The 21,141-nt window shown below is 35.5% G+C and overlaps 1 protein-coding gene across 2 annotated transcripts in view; it reads left to right on the top strand.

Moving 5' to 3' along the window:
• The window catches only part of LOC116165979, a 152,178-nt gene that overhangs the window by 5,945 nt on the left and 125,092 nt on the right, over window positions 1–21,141 (top strand). Inside the window, exon 1 of one of the 2 annotated variants that reach the window (XM_031480774.1) lies at window positions 17,983–18,082. The exons of the other annotated variant lie outside the window; for it this stretch is intronic. The gene's annotated coding sequence lies outside the window, so the exon portion shown is untranslated. Of the gene's footprint in view, window positions 1–17,982; window positions 18,083–21,141 lie in introns of those variants that run through there. 2 annotated transcript variants of the gene reach the window in all.

Genomic DNA, 21,141 nt, shown 5'->3' with positions numbered 1-21,141 from the left:
TCTTAAGACTCTTAAGAGGTTCTTCAGAGACTACGTTAGGACATATTACAAATTCTTCAGATTTTTTTCCCGTATAGCGTCACGGCCTATAAAAGTGGGACTACCACGATTGTTGAAAATGATGGGTCTTAGGTATTTCTTCTTTGTACCTCCTTAAAAATAAATAATACCTTGCCCTTGCATGGACCTAACGCATTGGTGGAGACCACGAGACTACGTAACAAATGAAAGTAATTATATTCATGTCGCCATTCAATCACTTCATAACTATTAAATGTGCCCAGCAGAATTGTTTTGTAATTTGTAGCGCAGAAAATTGCTACAAAAGATAAAATGCTCGTACTTACTCTTTACGTTCAAAAGACATTTGAAACAACGCTGAGAAAAATTAAAGTGAAATAGGGTTACTAAATCACACGACATATAATGTACACCTGAAATGGAAAAACCAGATTTAATTGTAACTGATAATGCCAAATGTTGAATTCGACTTGTTTAATACGGCAGTTATTTCGCGGCCCGGTTTGTGTAGTGTTTGTTTGCACTTAAGAATATTTTGTGGGGGTTGATTATAGATGTGAATCGGGGATGCTGTCGTGTTGCAGAGAAAGGTACAGTTTAGCATGTAATTTTCAATAAATAAGTTCACATTCGTTTTGAAATCGCGACAATTTTGAAATTGCAAAGCTGATTAAGATATTTTAACGATTACCTTCATGGTACTACAAATAATGAAAATTAAATATGGTTTTTATGCGAATATGCGTCTAAAATGTCGGTACCTGTAGCTCTGGAAAAGGGCAGGTTATTAAATTTTTGAATGCCTCTCTTCCCTTTCCTCGGAAATCGGATTGAGGTGTATAATTTTGAATCTACATACAACTTCTTAATCATTGAAACTTTCGACTTTGTTCAATGATGAATCATTATTTCAGACGCGTTTGATCTATCTCTTTACCCCTTCGGTGTTTTGTAATGTAATAGGTACGGTACGTATAACACGAAGTTGGACAGATATGACTATTTTGTCGAGTATTTTGTCTGAAGTGAGAAGAGACGTTCGGGGGGAACCCGACACGTAGACGAAAAGAAATCATTACTTTCGTATTCCACTAAATTGTGTATACCTACAGGGTGCTATTTCGCAGGTTTCCACCCTGGGTTATGTTTCAAGTACATACATTAAAATACACTCGGAATAGTAGGTAAATTTAAATTTTTAGAAAGACATTTTTGTCTTTCGGTGATTCAACCCCTACGACGGAGTGAATTGGGACTGTGGGGATAAATTTTGAGATTTTCGCAACACTGTCTAATTCATTAGAAGATTTGGGGGAACTAGTAGGGTATCCATACCAATACCGAAATGTTTTGTAATCCTCAAACAAAGTCTTTGTAATTATGTCGTTACCTCTAAATTTGTGTCCTTGTTTATCAAGACAGGCAAGCTCTTATCAGAAAGAGGGATCAATTTTCTAGCAGTTTAATAGCAAAGGCTATCTCGTTATAGGGTCTGGAAGGGGGGAAATAAAGGTATCAACAAATGTGTGCGCTTAGAATTTCTATCCATTATATCCCAAATAATCCTGAACGGAAACCTTTCAATGCATTGTTAATACTTCTTGCTTTTTTATCTATATCTAATCTATATTGTAGGTGGTAGACCTATGAATCTATAACTAGACCTCCTGTAACTTAAATAGTTATACATTATCCGCGTGCGCAACTATGTATCAAGTTTATCCTCCTAGAAACCATAATCGCTAAGCAAAAGCGTGTGCTATAAAAAACCCTAAGACGGATCTCTGAAAGTAGTGGAAATGGAAAGGCGATCAATTGGAGAAAAAATACAATGGTATATTCCCAATTTAGAATTTTTTTTCAATAAGATGGCTAGCTAGACACTTTACAAAAACAAACGATTCCACTTTTTTTAAATTTGTGTATCATTTATTTGCTAAAAATTATTACGTGCTTATCACGAAATACAGTTTCATTGAATTGTCTACTTAAGTAAGATATGAAGATAAGTGATGGGACTCAAAGACTGTCCCTTTATATGTTCGGTTTACAACTATTTTTGAAAAAAGAAACTATGACTTTTTATTTTCGAGTTCCAACAGGCTATGGAAACGTTTGTAAACCAGGTGCCAAATTTCTGACAGGACAGTTTCCTAGCTCAAACCAGATATTTTAAAAAGAGTTTTTGACATTCATACATCCTTTATAATAAAAATTTTGCGTTGCTATTTGAAAAAAAAGTTCGGTGCCGTTGCGGTGCTCCAAATTTTTTTTTCAAAAATTCGCCCCGTTATTATTCGTTTCCGGATGCATATCAATTGAACAAAATCCGTCGAGCTGTTACCTTGGAAAATTGCCAACGTACGTACATACAGACGAAAAAATTTTATTCTTTAAAAGTTTCTTATAAAATTACCTAAAACGCCGACATTTCATGAAATTTTGACATTTCCAAAAAACAGTAATCACAAAAGCCACCTAGCTGAAGCTAGGAAGCTAAAAATAACATTTGCTGTAAATCTTGTCGAATTATTGTTAATTGTGGGTACTTTAACAAAATTAAGTCGAATTTCTCTGGTCAAGAAAAGCGTGGTATGACTTGAGAATTACATTTTTTTGCCACCTAAAATCTGTCAACACTGTATTATGATGTTTGAACAATAAGATGTAAGTATAAAGTACGTATTGGAGGCGTTCTGGTCAAATTTTGGGGGTTTTTATCTCTAAATTTATAAACAATTTTTAGTAATGGAAAGTCTACACTTATCAACACTTCTCAGGCTCAGAGGTGGCCGTATAAAATCAGATAGTGCGATGACAACATGCACGCATATCCTCAATGATTTAGAAAACCCTTTGTCGACATATGAAATTATCTAAATTTAAAAAGGAGGAAATAAATTATAATGAAAAAACTGTATTTTTCACGTTATTGTGTATTAATGGGAGAGTACAGTATAAAATCTCCATTTACTTGCCATTTGTATGTAATTCATGGCAACAAAAAGGCAAATTAACAATACACCACCCTAAAGGAGTAAATATAAATAAAGAAAATCGATTATCTCACCAATTGTGGTGTACGTAAATGATAATAAGAGATTTATTTCGAATTTTACATTTATTGGTAACTTTAATAAATACATCGTTAATGCCACAAAAGGCACATACAGACTGAGATTTAAAAATGCACTGTAATTAAGGCCATTCTGTCTTTAACCAACCCTCATATTTTATGTTTTCTAACTCCCACGCTAATTTATAGTGTTAATTGCAACATAATAACTCTTCACTATGCAAAATACAACATCATTGCAAATGGCTTACGTGAACTAGGGATTTTCATGAATAAGGATGTAATAGAATTAACCTCGCGTAGAGAATCTATTTGAAATTGTTACTTATCTATCGCTTTCACTACCAGTATTATTAATCATCAAGTTTTGTTTTAATTTGTGTATGATTTATTTCTTACTTTTTTGTCATAATCTCTAGGCAATCTGCACGTTAACAGAGTAATTTTATCATTTATTTATTTATTTATTATCCCTCTCTTGTTCTGGGCCCTCAACAGGCTCGCGCCCAATTACAGAGTAGCGTAATGCATAATTATGCTTTTTAGAGGTGCCTCTGCAGAAAGTCTTAAGTTGTTCTAATACTACTCCGGTATTTACCTTACGAATTAGGAAAACTGCAGGACAACCTAATTCGGAGTAGCCGGCAGAATGCTCGAAACTGGTCTAAGGTAATTCCCATCTCTGCCACAGAAGAAAAATTCACCTCAACCCAGGTTCGAACACCCGACCTCCGGATTTATAGCTCTATCATTGAACCATAAGGCCGGTTGAAATGAAAATGTAAAGGATTTTATTCTCTATGAAGCATCTGCAAAATTTTAAGTAATTAGTTGCCATAGGCCTTAAAAACTATTAGTCAAAGTACAAGTTAGGACTATTCGAACACTTTTTTCTGGCACTGAGCATGTGTAAGAAGGTATGACAGTTTAAAAAAATATTGGATAAAGCAATATAAGAAATTATACCAAGTTCTTATCTTGCAAAATGTTTACTGTCACATTCCTTGTCTTGCTAGCAAAGCCCTTTTGTATTTCTAGTTCTTTCTTTAGAGGGTGCCGAATTCCTTAAATTTAGCATGAATGCGGATTAATTCAAACAACGCTATAACTACACTTTTCATTTTCATTACCTGGTGCGTTGAACACAAAGCGTAGGTAAATATTTTTGGGTAATCAGATTTTCAAAAGTACTCATCATTAGAAATTTGATCGTTTAGTTTCCAAAATATTCCACATTGAGGATTGGTCAAGCTCAGTTTTTCGAAAATCCCTGTATCCGCAAAAAATCTTTTTTTCAAATTGCTTTGTTTTTACAGTGGTAAAAAATTAGTTCGCAGATAATTTCCTCAGGAATTACCCGCATAATAGTACTCCTAGAATGTTTCGCATTCCGCTCCCGGATAATGCATTGAGGAAACTCGCAAAAGGCCTTAGCAGCAACATCTGTAAATCTGTGTAGATCGTGTGCGGACAATTCTGTCTTTGTTATATCGCACAGAGGCTATTTCTTTCTCTTTATCATTCGCTCCCGGAATAATTCGCGTCCGGCCCGTTCGCAACGAGATATTTTTCCCCTACGAATTACTCTTCCTGGAGAATTTGGCACTCGCATTGTTAGGTATATGGAGAACTCTCAAGAGACGGAGTGTCTCAAAACTACGGAAAATGTATTTGCGTTTATAAATATCCACTTTATGCAAAAACGTTGCACAGAAAAACTATTAGTACTAGCGGTATAACGGAAATTCTTGAAAGATACTGCATTTTTTTATACCAAGGTGCAGTTGTTCCTTAGAGCAATTTAAACGATTTGACCCGAAGAACACTTGACATTTTCCGTGTGGGTAGATTTTAGAGGGGTTGGGGGTGATTTATTGTAACATTTTTTAAAAAACTAAATATGGCCTAGAGACGAGATCTTGGGGTCGATTCCGTATGATTTTAACCCGAGGAATCCAATGGTAGCGCCAGAAATGTAATCAGGATACCGGAAGTCCGTAAAAAGCCGCCATTTTTAGAAAATGACAGACTTTTGATCGAATTATATTTCTAAGGCACACCGGGTCGTGTAAGGTGTCTAGACTTATGTTTTTGGGGTCAGGGAATTCATTTATGATAACAAATATATCCTACTGTCATCGGAACTGCATGAGAGGCTTTCCCACTGCACTTTTTGAAGACGTCGCACGCGGTGAAACCCAAGATATTCCAAAGTTTTAATATATAAACTTATATTATTTTATTGAATAAAAATACACATTAACAAAACATAAGATATATTAAAACATGGGGTAAAAAATGTATAAGCCGATGGAGAATCACCAAGTACATCGCTGAGACGCTGACCCCATCTGAGATTGCGTTAACACCATTGAAATAGTTATTTACATATGAGTATGGTAAATCAAGGTTTACGTTAACGAGTGAGATGTTTACTGCTGAAGCGTAGCTGAGGCAGGAATTTCGAAACGAGTAACGTTAACTGATTTAACATACAAATAATGTAAAACATTTTATTTCATACTGCTCTTTTTTCTATTAAAATATTAAATATTAAAATCAGTCAGGGAAAGCGGCGATTACTAGATAGTATGAAATAAAGGAATTTTACATATAGGTAAATATTAAAGGTTCGGCAGTAAATTATATCGAAAGTATACAATCTTACCCTTTGTTTGAGCAATCTCCCATACATTTTTGGCATGCAGGGGAACATGGTAATCCGTGTCGCCGCAGCAAGAGGTGGAGGAGCATACATAAGGAGGGCGGCGTATGTCGCTGGCCATATCTGGGAATGTGCAAACCAGGTGATGAGAAGCTCCACAAGTCCAGAAGGATGGGGATGGACTCTTGAAGCCAAAGGCTGGAAGGTTCTGCAGTCCAAGCTGCCACAGGTATGGAAGGCAGTCCGTGCTCTGGACAGGTGTGGCTGCGGGACCCTTTTATACCGGGTGAATATTCCCAAAACGAACATAGGGAATTAACATGGGAAAAGGGGTTTTTGTAGATAGTTGCTCCCCATGTTAACTTAGAGGGATGATCATGACACCAATCGAAAGAAGATTTTCCTCGTCTAATGATATACGAATTAGTTCATTTTCAGGTGTATTTCTCACTATATTATCAAAAACTCGAGAAATCCACTTACCAAAATCATGTTAAGCCATGACTAAGACAAAAAGCAGATTCAAACGTCGAAATCAATATCAGTTTTAGTTTATGACACCTGGCATTAATTTTTTTGTAAAATGCGGTTCACTGAAAAAAAAGTATTTATAATAAACAACGTTTACAGGGGAAATATTTACTCTAGTACGCGGTATTTGTTTTTCGTGTATGTGAAAACCTCCTGGAAAATCTATTTCAATTCGTTAGGAAATTTCCATCGCTTAACATGATTTTGCTAATTGGATTTATTGCCGAATTTTTGATAAAATAATGAGAAATACACCTGAAAATAAGCTAATTCGTATATCATTAGATGAGAAAAAAAATCTTCTTTTGATTGGTGTCATTACAAACCCTCTAAGTTAACATGGGGAGCAACGATCGGCAAAAAACGTTTTTCGCATGTTAATTTCCTACGTTCGGTTTTAAAATATTCACCCGGTATGTGAAATACATTTTCAGTGGTGATAACGCAATCTCAGATGAGGTCAGCGATGTACTTAGTGATCCTTCATAGGCTTATACATTTTTTACCCCATGTTTTAATATATTTTATGTTTTGTTAATGTGTATTTTTATTAAATAAAATATTACAAATTTATATAGGTATTAAAACTTTGGAATATCTTGGGTTTCACCGCGTGCAGTAGGGAAGCCTGTCATGCAGTTCCGATGCCAGTAGGTTATTTTTATTATCATAAATGAATTCCCTGACCCCAAAAACATAAGTCTAGACACTTTACACGACCCGGTGTGCCTTAGAAATATAATTCGATCAAAAGTCTGTCATTTTCTAAAAATGGCGGCTTTTCACGGACTTCCGGTATCCGGATTACATTTCTGGCGCTACCATTGGATTCCTCGGGTTAAAATCATACGAAATCGACACCCAGATCTCGTCTGTAGGCCATATTTAGTTTTTAAAAAATGTTACAATAAATCACCCCCATCCCCTCTAAAATCTACCCGCACGGAAAATGTCAAGTGTTCTTCGGACCAAATCGTCTAAATGGCTCTAAGGAACAGCTGTACCAAGTGGCACCTTGGTATAAGAAAATGCAGTATCTTTTGGTATACCGCTAGTACTATATTTGATGTTCCAGTGACAGATCAAGATGGTTTTAATAATTTTTTAGTACAGTTGTTAGTAACTTGTATTTTGTGAATTTTTTTAATTGCAAGATAATATACCAATTGCAATTTATTTGAAATATAGCGTATCCCGATTGATACCATTTTATATAAAGGATATTAGTAAAAACAGTAGAATTAAAATATTATTGATAATTTAACTGGAGGTTCTCATGACCTCCACGTCCGTGGCAAAATGTTTATCACTCGGCACAGTTTTACGATATAATAAATAAGTAGGTATAGGTTCATTTCCCACGCGCTTGAAATACGTCGGATCTCGTCCACGTACCATTTATGATTACTAAAAGAAAATGTTGGGAAAAAAATATTTTAGTTTCGTATAATGACCGCTAAGGGGAGAAACAACAGACCTACCTTTCATTTTAAATTGAATGCATGGTATTATGTTAAAATCGGGAACTTTGGAAACAAAACGCCTCTACGTATTTTCCTACATATTGTAAAATAAGGGTAGGAAGAAAGGTTAAATGTGTCCATCAAATAAATGGTATAACTTTTTTCGCTTTCATGGCTTTTCATAAAATTGACCTGAGACGATATTCGTAGCCTTTTGGTAGCGTTTTGGAATGGTGTCTTTACCTTTATGCAATTAAAGTTAAACGGGGTAAAATCCATGAAACAAAAAAGTGACATTTCTTTTTATAAACACAGTTAACTCGCCTTCCAGCGGTGATTGTAAGGACACATGTGAGACACATCCGATTGCCATTCTTATTCGGCCACCCGGTACAGTACAGCACAAAAAATATAGAGTTCAAAAATCTAAGAAAAAAGAAACAATTTAAATGCCTGGTAGTTTCATTGCTCCGTAAAGTAATATTTAAACCCATATTCGATCTATTCACTCATGCCAAAAGCAAGTAGCAAATAACCATTTCTCAATTTTCTTGTTGGAAGAGGTCATCCAAACAACAAATAACAAATGCGCTCGCCCAGGCGTTCAATTTTCCCTTTGTGAATATCCCATTGCGACACTTCGTTACTGAGGTATTCCCACTTGAAGTTCTGACACCAGCAACAGAGAAGTTCATTTATTGCTTTGTGCGTATCCTATGCCTTTCTCGAGGTCTCAGGTAATACAGTTCTTAATTGTTGCGAATTTAATGCCGCAATGTAAATTTATTGTTCCGTTCATTTATATTTGGCAGAATTTTTTCTACTATAAGCAAGTACCGTAGAAACTATCAATAAGTTAGTAAAATTCTACAATCACCGTTTGTAAATTATTTCTAGCCTAAGGATGTTAATGTAAGAACCACTGTCAAATGGAACTACTCGGAGGGATTGGTGAATTAATTGAAATTTTCTAATATTAACAACCCGATTGCCCGAAAGTAGCATGCAAGACAAAAGTGAAACACTAACGTACGCCACTTTACAATAGGCTGCGATCTATTCGGTCTTATTAGAAATACGATCCAAACTGTACAATCGTGATTCTAAGGATTGTAACGATAAAAAACGTTATTCATATTGTCCAAATGTCATTTAACCCGTTGTCGTTGTCCGGCAATGATCATTCCGAAAAAAGTTCCTGACATTTTACAGAACAGCTATGCTCGTACTACTAGTTATTTATAGCTCAATAGTGACAAAATTTAAATCCTTTCCGATTCTCTGGCCGTGCGTATTAGTCTAGAGTTTGTGTAGAGCGAGGTTTGCATTGATTGGGATGAATACAAGCCTCGGGTCTCGAATAAACTAAGAATCATCAAAACAGAAAGTTAAAAACACGAAAAATGGAGAGACTCCAATATAGTAATTATAGAAGTAGGTATGTTGCCGGGTATTTACATTGTAACTCTATATCGAGCCAAAATCTGTAACAGTAAAATGAAATTGAGCACCGCCAAATTGTGTGAAGGATAAAGAAAATAAGGTAATTCCTGGACAAAGCTATCAGGAGCGAACGTTTCAGCTCAATTTAAACCCTGTTTATTGCTATATTAAAACGTAAATACTTTAGAAGCAAAATAACGGTTTCCAAACTGGAACCTAATTTATACGCGATTCAGTCAGTTGGATTTATAAGTAAAGTTCACTCAAAAGAAAAGGTTATTTACAAAAGAAACATATTCGTCATCTGACATTGTCTTAATATAATACCTAGAATACCATTATTTCCTTACTCATGTGTTGTATGTATAGCGGAAAAGCTCAGGCACGTTTGTACGACCTTTTGCCTGTCCCTGCAACACAGGCACGCACCGCTTGTCATAATAACTTTGCACCCATTCCTTTGCGTTTAAACATTATTTATTTGAGCCATCCCGGTTGGGGATTAGGGTAGCATTACGGCAATGCAATACATCTTTCTTCGAAAAGTGCCACCGAAACTTCCTAATTCCCTCGATTGCCGATTGTTTTCACCATTACGTTTCTCAATTACCTACTTTGAATAACAACACGTCCTCGCCATGTCATTTTGAGGAAATATAATATGTTTGCTTGAGGTATATACTGCAAATAAATTGACAAAGGAAGATTGATTAATTACACAAATTCTGAATTCAAACTGTTTAATAGTAGATCAGAACCCATCAATTACCAAAATGTATATTAGGATACAGTACAGAAATGTACGTCGCATGTAAACTAAATGTCACTTTCCACTAATACCTACCTAGATATTCACATGTTGTAGAAACTGGCCTGAGCGCAATCAAGGGTTTCCTCTGATATGCTAATAATTGTTACAAGCGACAATAATAAAGATACAAAAAAGCAATTTTAATACAATTTAAAACGTTGAGCTTGACCTATAAGTGCGATGGAAGTTCCATTGTTTTAACCTCCAACTGCTCGCATTTAGACCGCCTACAATTCAAATTTTAAAATTAGTAGGTGAAAACGCCCTTAGGTTTCTGCGGCGTCAATGTATTTCTTTTTTTTATGTAGAATGCGATGTTGAGTCAGTGTTCAGGGGTGGGATTGAAGAAATATGAGCCGTCGTCACAAAGTATGCAGGTTTTTGCAAATGCTGCAGAGCGGTCTAAATGCCGCCCCTGCAAACAAAGAACCGGAGCCGAGTTCGGCACAAACCGCGACAGAGTAGAAGTCTAATGGGGTTTGTTTCGAAATTGCCCTTGGATCCCCAAACATTAAAAGAGATCTGTTATTGAACTTTTGAAAAAATATAGTTTTAGGACGGTTTTGAAACTATCACTTTTGCGTGGAAATTTAAGAACCGGCCCACTTCAATGGCGAGCGAGTGGAAGGCAGGCAAAGGTGATAGTTTTAAAACTAATGCCGAGCGAGCCAAAAACAAATTCTGCACAGACCTAGGCAGAGTAGAGGTGTGATGGGGTAGGTGAACTTGTTTCCAAATTACCCTTGGATTTAAAAGAGATCTTTATTGAACTTTCGAGAAAAATATAGTTTTTGTGCCAGCACTGAGCGAGCCGAAGGCGAGTTTGGTACAAATTTACCCTTTACTTTGTCAAGGTTGATTTTAAAACTTTTGAGTGGAAGTTTAATAACATGTTCATTACATTGTCAAGAGCGCACTAACTTCAATAGTCTTAATTGACAATGATCTTGAATTAAACCACGTTAATCGTGCTTTGATGATCTACGCTCAGGAATAGCTCCTACGGGAGACAATCACAGAATCATTCTTGCTGCGCCCGTTGACAAATATGAGGCCAAATGATGCTGCCGTTACGGCTTTGCGGAAGTTAGATGTACCAGATTTAGCCGAATACATACATACTTAGCTTTTCAAAAACTAAATTCCGCGACGCAACGTCTCTTCGAAAACACGGATATGCCTGAAAAGTTGAAGATAAGAAAATTGATGTTAATCTTCTTAGCACCACTTATAGTATGCTTGACCATTGCTAATAACGTCATGGTGATTCAGACTACGATTTAAACGATTTTACACTAAAAATGGGTCTGAAAGTAATTTTCAAGCTGTAACTAAGTACTTTTACAAATTCTAAAAGGAAAGTACATAGTACATTTTAAGAATTATCCTTACAATTCGAAAACGTCTGAAACACATTAACCTAGTTTTTAAAAGAACCAATGTCTAATTTCCTTTTGTCTAACTTACATAATGTTTCCATATTTCATTCTTTAGTTTCCTGAATATTGATTTTATAATGCCCTTTTAAAGGATCTCGCCTATTGTGCTTGTCCCGTCTGACGGTCGAGGGTTAATGAGAATTTCAGATGAAGTCTACTGTAATATTTCACTTAATATTCGTGTATAAAATAATTTAACAGTTTTAACACGGATCCGATGCGAAGTGCGATTTCTTTTGAAATAAAGTGGCCCTTCTTTGCTAAGATTGGGCAATCTATATATTCCTCAGTCACTTATAAAGTTATGTTCTACAAATAATAACTAGATGTTGATTCAGATTTCATTTACCTTCAAGAAAAAAGCATTCAAAATGATGATGTTTCGTATCATGCCACAAAATCTTGTACGAAGCAAAATCAAGGATATTATTGATAAAAAGATAATATCCCATTCTAATAACCGAAAATGTTATAAACATAAATGTCAATATCTCATTGACATTGATCTAGTTTCCCTTCGAGTTTACCCGAAATACCAATATATAATTTCCGTTTACTTACTAACTTCGTAAAGTTATTATTTCCATGTATTTCCGAAATCTTGATTTCTCAAGTATTGTGAGTATATAACTAAATCATATTTTCTTTACGCTATGTTTTCTCGTTCTTGTATTTCCATATTCAATTTAGTATTATGTCGCCGGCTATATAATGCACTTAATTAAAATTGATTAAGCTTTAGAAGCCACTAATTTCGCATAGAATTAAACTTTCAAAAGTGGTTTATTTAATTTTTTAGAGCACCATGTAGGAACAATACATAATTATTATATTGCTCAAGTAATGGATACGAAATTGCATATACACATTTTACGCGTGAATGCTAAAGATTTTTCTCAAACTTAAACAGTTTCAAGGGTGGAGTGGGATCTAAAATCTGGATGAATTTCCATTAAAGTTGGTCTTTGCATGCGCAAGTGCAATTTCTAGTCCAAATTTTTGAACTGAATCCGCTGATATGCAAGAAATTTTTTATAAATTCTTCCTTTTCATCCACTCTACAGCCAGACGCTTAGACGGATCGATGGAATTTGCTTATTATTTTTTACCGACAAATGACTTTTTTATATGTGCGTATTTCGACCAAATTTGGAATAATATACTATTAAACTTCACAAAATACGTAACATATTCTTAAAATACATTTCGAAATACTTAAAATATTAGGAAAATTGTTGAAAAACTTTTTTGTACCAAGATTGTTGAGTATAATTTCGGAATTTTTGAAAATTCCTTAATATTCAGTAACCAGCAATTTCACAGCGTCGTCTTGGTGAAAATTTCAATAGGACTGTTTCATTTAAATAACGGATTTCCGTAATTTCATCTTTTGGTTAAGTCAGTGTGTTGAGATTTTCCAGCGTTCCGAAACCGAGCTGAAACAAATTTTTTTTCCGATAAGGTGTAGCTCAATAAAGACATTATTATTATTATTATAAACCTGGGATCAAGATTTTTCTTTAGTTATTAAAATTAAAGTTTTTAGGAAAATTAGGGTTAATTTGTGTAAATTTGAGCTAGCTAAGTAAGTGTCCTGGTTTCAAGTCACTCCGATGGTGAGGGGTGTTAAGTCACCTCTCTCTTCAGAAATTTGGAATAACTCCGAATGGAAAGGCCCGAAAAAATTTGAGTATTGGCGCACAAAACAAGCACAAAACTGTGGTGTGTGTGTCATGTCGATACCAGCATAAAGGTGTGTAGTATTAAGGCGAACCCCTAACCGCACATTTTGACTTTCTCTGAAACGAAAGGCGCATAAAACTCGGGCAGTGGCGCACAAATCAGCACGAAGTAGGCATAAAACTCTAACAGGTTTCAAAGCGATCCGACTGTAAGGGGTGGTACGTTAAGTTGGCACCTCCTTCATCAATTTTGAATTACTCCGAAAGGAAAGGCGCACAAACTTGAATATTGGTGCCCATATCGGCACAAAACTATAGTATTAGTGTTTAAATCTGTGGTATTTAGTGTCATGTATAGATGCGAGAATGATGGTGTTCCAGTATTAAGTTGGACCCCTAAAGGCAAATTTTGATTTTCTCGTAAACGGGAAGGGTACAGAATTTGGGGATTGGAGCGCAAATTAGCACAAAATAAGCACAATATTTTGGTGGTGTAACAAATTAGGGTGCCGATTTAGGGGTGCTAAGCTAATCTACCTCTTTACTTCGTTAAATAACGATTGTCCTTTAACTTTACTTCAAAGTTCGCTAAAAACCTAAACTTTGAGGGGTTTTAGGGAAGGCAATGAAGTAAAAGGGAACAAGATCGGACGCATTTCGAGGGTGTGGAAAGTAATTCTACTTATACAGTGCGTACTTTTTTTAAATATTGATTGGAAAAACTCTAGCCTATCCCTAGAAAATAAAATATTATTATATAAATCAATAATTAGACCAATCTGGACCTATGGCTGCCAGCTATGGGGTTACGCGAGTCATTGAAACGTTGAAGAAATACAACGTTTTCAATCTAAAGCTATTCGCAGTATAGCAGCCGCGCCTTGGTATGTGACCAAACCAAACGCCCCATGTGGACCTCAAAATTTCATATGTGAAAGACATAATTAAAAAAGCACCAAAAAATACTAGAAATGTATCCGAATGAGAGTCTTCCACCACAGACAGACGATCCCCAAATTAGACGCCTACAAAAGAAATTGCCAAAAGACCTAACTGTTTAAAGGAATCACGACTCCACTGGGTGTAGTTCGAATACATAATATTAGCACATAGAACTGTACTATTCTAATTGCTAATTAATAATAATAATAATAATTAATAAGCCTTTACCGATGAAGCTTATGAAACATATTTGTGGTCGGAGGAGTAGGTACGAAATGGTGCCCCACTCAAAACACTACACTAAAAATAGTTATAATTTTTCTTACTATAGGGTTCCGAGTGTTCTAAAGTAAGGTGTCATTTCGTAGTTACGGTCCATAATGAATCAACGCAACAATTGAACATAAAAAGTGCGATTACGAGACAAAATAGTCTTAAATAATCATTTTAAATTCTTCAATATCAAATTTTGTGTGTAATAATGAGCATCTTATTAAAAATTTTTAATTTCCTCATAAACCATAAAAACAAGCAAATTACACCAACGTTAATTAAATAAAATCGAGGTAATTTAATGTTCCTACAGAAGCTATTGATTATTTGAGCATAAATAATAAGCTTTTTCATTGTGGTAGAAGCTTGCGATAGGTGCTCGTCCAATCACTTATCCGTTAATTGAATACATAAACAAAATGCTTTACTTTTGAAAATTGATCCGTTTCACTTTACACTTGTAATATGAGGGAACAGGGAAGGATTCAAAATGTTCGAGATAGGAAGTAATCCCCTTTGTGTACATTTTCCTCGCAGAAATGATACAAATAATAACAACGAATGACAGACGGGAGACAGTGGACCATATAAACAGATTATAGAAATGAAAGCAATATAATAAAATACGAACAAAGTAACAAGTTCAGTCTGGAAGAAAGAAAACTACTCGCATTATAAAAGTGAGTTAGGAAAGGAAAAGTAATCAGCAGCACGTTGAGCAGATATATTGGCGCATTAGAAGGGCAGATTTGTATTGATTCCTGCCCTATGGCTCTCATTTTGCAGTCAAAAACCCCTCGAGAATACAGATGGCTATTTCGTACATCCCCTGCTCATGTTATTCGGTAGTATCTTGCAGGTTAACCGGTTTAAGCGCTAATGGGTAGGTACCTAGTTTCGTTTTCATCGCGGTTTCACTTAACACGCGTAGACATGAATTATTAATGGGGAGATGCAGTTACCAGAGTACCGTTGACACTTCGACTCGATGCAAATCGCACCCTGTTATTGTAATAAATCAGAACCTCGTATAAATTCAACTGAATAGCGAAGTGAGTTGGGGAACGGACGTTATTGAAGGAAGATGCGGAAATAAAGGAAGTACGGAGGTAGAACAGCAACTAACGGCAGGGAGGGTTGTCGAGATCTCATTTTCTCTAAGTCACTCTGCTCCCTCGAGCATTGTAGCCACAACACAACACAGTTTACTCATGTGAGATAATTTATTCTCCGCCAAAATTTTGCCGGCTGCACCGGTCGCAATGCATGGTAATTATCGATTCTTTTAGATACGCGCTTCTCGAAAGCCCACGTAAGAAAACATAAAGTTTAATTTGTCATGTCTCCGGTTTTGTTGCGCATTGACTTTGTGATTGCCTCGTTTGGCTCCCGCTGCGCAAAAATCGTAGCTATATCTCATGAGAACTAAACCACGGGAAAATACATCGTCTTGAACGACTTGTTGCCCTTTTGTGCCTTACGCTTTGTTCAAGCGAAGGAACTTGAGCATACGTGCATTAAAGTTTCCACGACTCTCGTATCTAAAAACGTCACGTTTAAAAATGTAGAAGGGCATTATAAATAGTGTTTCTTCCAGTCACAAGTCGGGAAATTGCAAGAGAACCCAAATGGTTATACTTTCATATTAAATCGCTCCATAAGCATAAGCCTTATATTCAACGTATTCAGCAATTTACCGAAAACTTTAGTAAACTTCTTTCCATGTCTGTATTGTAAATTCGCATTTTATAAAAAGCACATGCTACAAAACGTGACCCCGCGTGCCATACCAACGTCAGTATAAGGAACTTTCCACCCTCCTCTCTCGCTGCAGGTGTTTCGGACATTTCTCACGCCTTTATTGTTTCGACCGGTTAGATGGTAACAACACACTCTACAAAATTCATATTTTCCTACCTTCTACGTAATTATTAAATTCGCATTTATCATTTTATATAAGTTCAATTTTTGCGAGCAGAACGTCTGTTCGCTGTGGAGAATCTCAGACGGTAATAATTTAATCGCAATTAGCTACCTAGTCTAGCAGCACTTTCGCTCTAATTTTACCCAACGATACTCTAGCTTAACCTTAACCTCACAATAACTTTAACTTCTGATTCCATTTTCTCGTTAACTGGTACAAAATTGACATTCTGTTCTTCACATCCAGCTAACTACATTTACCCTTACGTGTAATCAGTATCGGCTCTTTAAGTTTTAAAGGACTTTGCTATTTGTAACTTTACTACACCTTTTACCCTGTCTGTCCAATTTACTAATATCGGCAAAGTGAAAAAAACGTCCTTCTAGATACAATTTTATTATTCCTTAAAGAACTACATATTATAGTGACTTTGGGAAATTTATATCTGCACACTTTTTATTTTGATTCTATACTTATTTAATTTCCGGAATGTCAGAGCGTAGTTAACCAAAGGGAGGCTTCGATTTTTTTGTATTTTGGGAGAAATTTATTGTGTTACAAAGGAAAATATTTCAGGGATATTTAAGCAATCGTGATAAATGCAGCGAAATGTGATTGTAATCTTATATTTAATTTCATGGAACGCTATATTAATTTTAATACATAGAAACCTTACTTTTACGTTCATTTACGCTACGACGTAAGTCGCCCCATTGATAAAATAGTTAAAGTTTAATGACATCATCGAAATGAGACATTTCCCATACTCGGTCGACTGACAAGCCTGACTTTAATTAAAATTCAATGTGCATTATCACGTTGATGCCTGTGTTTCAAACTCGTTTTGGAACAGTTGGCTACCGTACTTATTTTAATAAACGTACGAATCTTAACGGTATATAAAAATGATGAAAGAGTTAAGTAGAAAAGAAGTTCGCGATACCCACAATCCCTACAAAATGTAACATTTGTGCTGTTTATTGCTGCAAATAAAAATAATTGTTCGCTCATACAAAGTAAAAGCATTCACCAAACGTTCATTCACCCCACATAAAATTTTCGAACGAATTGCAGCAAATAATTTTGTGCTATTTATTGCCAAGTTTTAGTAAAGGCTATGTACCTAACTTACAAATTAGGGACGATCAAGGAAGACTATAATTGCGTATGAGCCCAAACAAGATTTCGAAACTTTCTTGGGCCCAAGACTTGGCGGGAATTTATTTGTATGGTGTGAAGCGGTATTTTTTGGGTGATTTCGTACATTTTTGTAGTGTTGACAACTGTATGGACATTATCACTCGAATTCTACCCATTTTATGAGGCTATATAAATATTCAGTCACCTCTGCCACTCAAATCGGCTCAGTAGATTTTTGCTGTAGCCCAGTCAACGTCAACAACAATAACAAGCAGTAGCAGACCCAACGAAAAGAACAATCATTTTTTTCTCCATTTATATCGCATTTCATTTACTTCATAAGTTTATGTTAAATGCCCAATAAAATTTCTTTGTAATTTGTAGCTAAAAATGATAAGATATTTTATTCCTTACGGCCGAAAGACATTTGCAAGAATGCTGATAAAAATTAAAATGAGATAGGCATAGGACTGACACCTGTAAATGGTAAAACTCGATTTAATTGAAGGTAAACTGATAACGCCAAATTTTGAATTCGACTTGTTTTCTATTGCAGTTAGTTCGCGGACGCGTTCGTTTGTATATCGTAACGTTTATTGTTGGAACTTAAAAATATTTTATAGGGGTTGTTTATGGTGAAGAATGAAGAATGCTGCCGTGCTGCATAGAAAGGTACAGTTTAGCATCTAGTTTTTCAAGAAATAAGTTCTCATTCGCTTAGAAATCGGGCTAGTTTTGAAATTGCAAACCTTTTTGTTTATAATAATTTTAATTAATGATTTTTGAGGTGCAGTACATTGGGGCTGCAATGAAAATTAATTATGCGCATATACGTTTTTGTTGGAAAAGAGGCTATGGTCCTTTTTTCATCAAAGAACTGTCTAATGATGACTACTGCTTGAATGAATGTACATTTTATGACGCATCATACAAGTCTTTCGACCATGTTCAATGATGAATCACTATTTTAAACGCGTTTGATTTATCTCTTAACCACTTCGGCGGAGTTCGACAGATAAGACAATCTCCCTGCAATGATGGGGGCAAAAACGACCGATTTACGCATTGTATGTAGTATACAGGGTGTGACGCTTCGGTTTCCACGTATATAAATTAAAATACACATTCAGAAAGGCATATTTTTACCTTACAACGAAAATTGAGTTCAATTCAGAATATTCCAAATTGAGACTTTTTTGGGGGCACATTTTTGCAACACTGTCTGACCTGCTTACAATTAAACACAAAGTGACCATAAAGTTTTGGATACAGTGATAAAAACAATCAAATAGTGAAATAGTTCCAATTTACACTTCCTATTTACAGTTTTCGCTGTGATTTTCAGATTAACTATATCAATTTCTTTTGAACTAATCTTAACTCTATGTCAAACCTTAGTGTACCTAATAACAATATAGGTACGGCACAATTTTCTATACACAATTTACCTTAAGATAATCAAAACGGACACATTAATTTAGAGGTTTTCTCTCTTGAAATATCAAGGAAATGAAAAACTAATTTCTTCTATCAAATCCAATTGTAATGATCAGATATGGCAATATTTAAGGACGTACGTTCCAAATATTCCTCAATAAGTGTAAACTTCAATCGATTATAAGTTACGACGATTTTTTCTTATAGCAATACCACTCTTAATTGTTACATAAATAAAATAACGAGACCTCATATAAAGAAGGTCCTTCTGCAGATGACGATGTTTATACAAAAATAAGCTGGAGATGGCCCTCTAACTGTTTTTAAACGTTGTAAATGCTTTTTAACGTAAAAAGAGAAATTTCTACCACACAAGATCCTACCCTTTTATGAACGTTTTTTCCAACGCATGTTTAAGACTAGTTATTGTTGCGTTTGCGCTGAAATAGCTGTAACTAATAGTCCTTTGTAGCAAAAAACGGTACCTTTAATTGATTTGCCCTCGACCGAATACGATAATAACTTTACGCGACGGTAATTGGGCTACCCAACTGCTTATATGAGAATATCGTCTTTGCTTGACACCTGATCCCTTTCTTTAGCGTGGATAAAAACTGGCAGGTTACAATTAATTTAGTTCTGGGTGTTATTTCATTTAAATGTAAACGTACGGAACTCGCGTTTTAAATTTCCGTTTCAAGAAAAATATCTACAATCACAACTGGGTTTTCTGATGCCCGAAAAATTTCAACTTTCAACCTGACCGATACAGCACGAATTTTTTTGCTGTTCAAACTGTAATGCAAAAACTATTAACCTGAACCACACAGGGGATGCGCGAGTAATTTAGAACGGATTTATTTTTACCTTTTTTCTGATGCGAGCCCCCACGGTTCACAATACCGTGACTCCAGTACCCACCATTATCAGAGAACAAATGTACTTTCGAACTCTGATAACTAGGGCCCGAATCGGTAAAAAAAATACTTTCGGGTGCTCGCCGAATGAATTCAAAACTCTCTCTAGTGATTCCTACCTATTCGTGCTAACTAATTAACGCGTACAAAATATTTAACGCAAACAGTCATTTTTAATCACTGAATTTGTTTCTTTCGTTCCTGCGCTACGAATTAAATGAAAGCGCAGGGATTCCTACAATACAGAAATGACCTAATCCTTGTTGCGGTTTTTAGCCCTCTTGTCCCCCCCCCCCCCCCCCCTCATTCTGTTGACAGAGATCTTAAAGCTGTTATGAAAAAAATGCTCGATAGAATTTAAATACTCAAAGCAAAATTATGATTGCCAGCTTAAAAATGGAAACTGTGAACTTTCTCACAAATTTAAATTTACTCAGATTTTGAAATTACGAAGCCTATTCTTTAACTATCCTGCACACTTTCTGCTAATAAACCTGTAACAATGCGCACTTTCTAAAATATTCAAAAATTAAATCCAACTTAAGAGCTACCGTTATAATAAGGAGGAAAATTATGCATTACGTTCACTTGTCCAGAAATGCAGTTGAAACCAAAGTAAATAGGCGCCATTTGTTTTGTCATTGGTTAGAAAACAAATTGCACACGTGCAGAAATCGTATGTAAACGAGTACATAATTAACACAATTAGCTTTTGATGCAAAACTATGATTTTAACCACAGTTTTGTCAATGTGTGATATTTAACGAAACCTATCGGGCCCAGAGACAGTCGATAGACCTGATCAAATACCTATGTGTGTAATCATTTTTACATAATAATAGTAATTATTTTCAGTTGTTATTATAAATTTCGGCAAGATGAGGAGCATTGAACCCCCAAACCCCCTTTAGCAACGGGAGCTTGCCCTGTTATTGATTAGACTTTAAGTAAATTAATTCTACATTTCAGCAGAAAAATTATGTGATGGACGCTCTCTTTAAAGAAATATATTAATCCACTATTTATTTGCGTTCCTGCAGTTCTTCTCGCCGTTAAAAGTTATAGAGGCGCTCAGAACAGTACAAATTAGCTTCAAGGATAATAACTATTTACCTACTTACTTTACGTTGGTGTTACGTTATCAAGTTACTTACTTTGGTTTCTCTGGGAAGTTAGTTTGGTTTAATTGAAACAAGCACACCGAACTGGGAGTGACGTTCACCTACTCGCTTTTTACCCCTAAAATCCTCAGAAGTAATGTTAATATCGTGTAACCATTCGCAGTTTCTTTAAAGTTAGTATTTATGGGACAATTAGTACCACACAATGTCTCCAAATAACAGGTGTAAATAGCTACAGGATTTTAACATCGAGGTT

The sequence above is a fragment of the Photinus pyralis genome, unplaced genomic scaffold (assembly GCF_008802855.1).
Source record: "Photinus pyralis isolate 1611_PpyrPB1 unplaced genomic scaffold, Ppyr1.3 Ppyr1.4_LG3a, whole genome shotgun sequence".
NCBI lineage: Eukaryota > Metazoa > Arthropoda > Insecta > Coleoptera > Lampyridae > Photinus > Photinus pyralis.
This window is presented reverse-complemented; position numbering and strand designations above follow the sequence as displayed.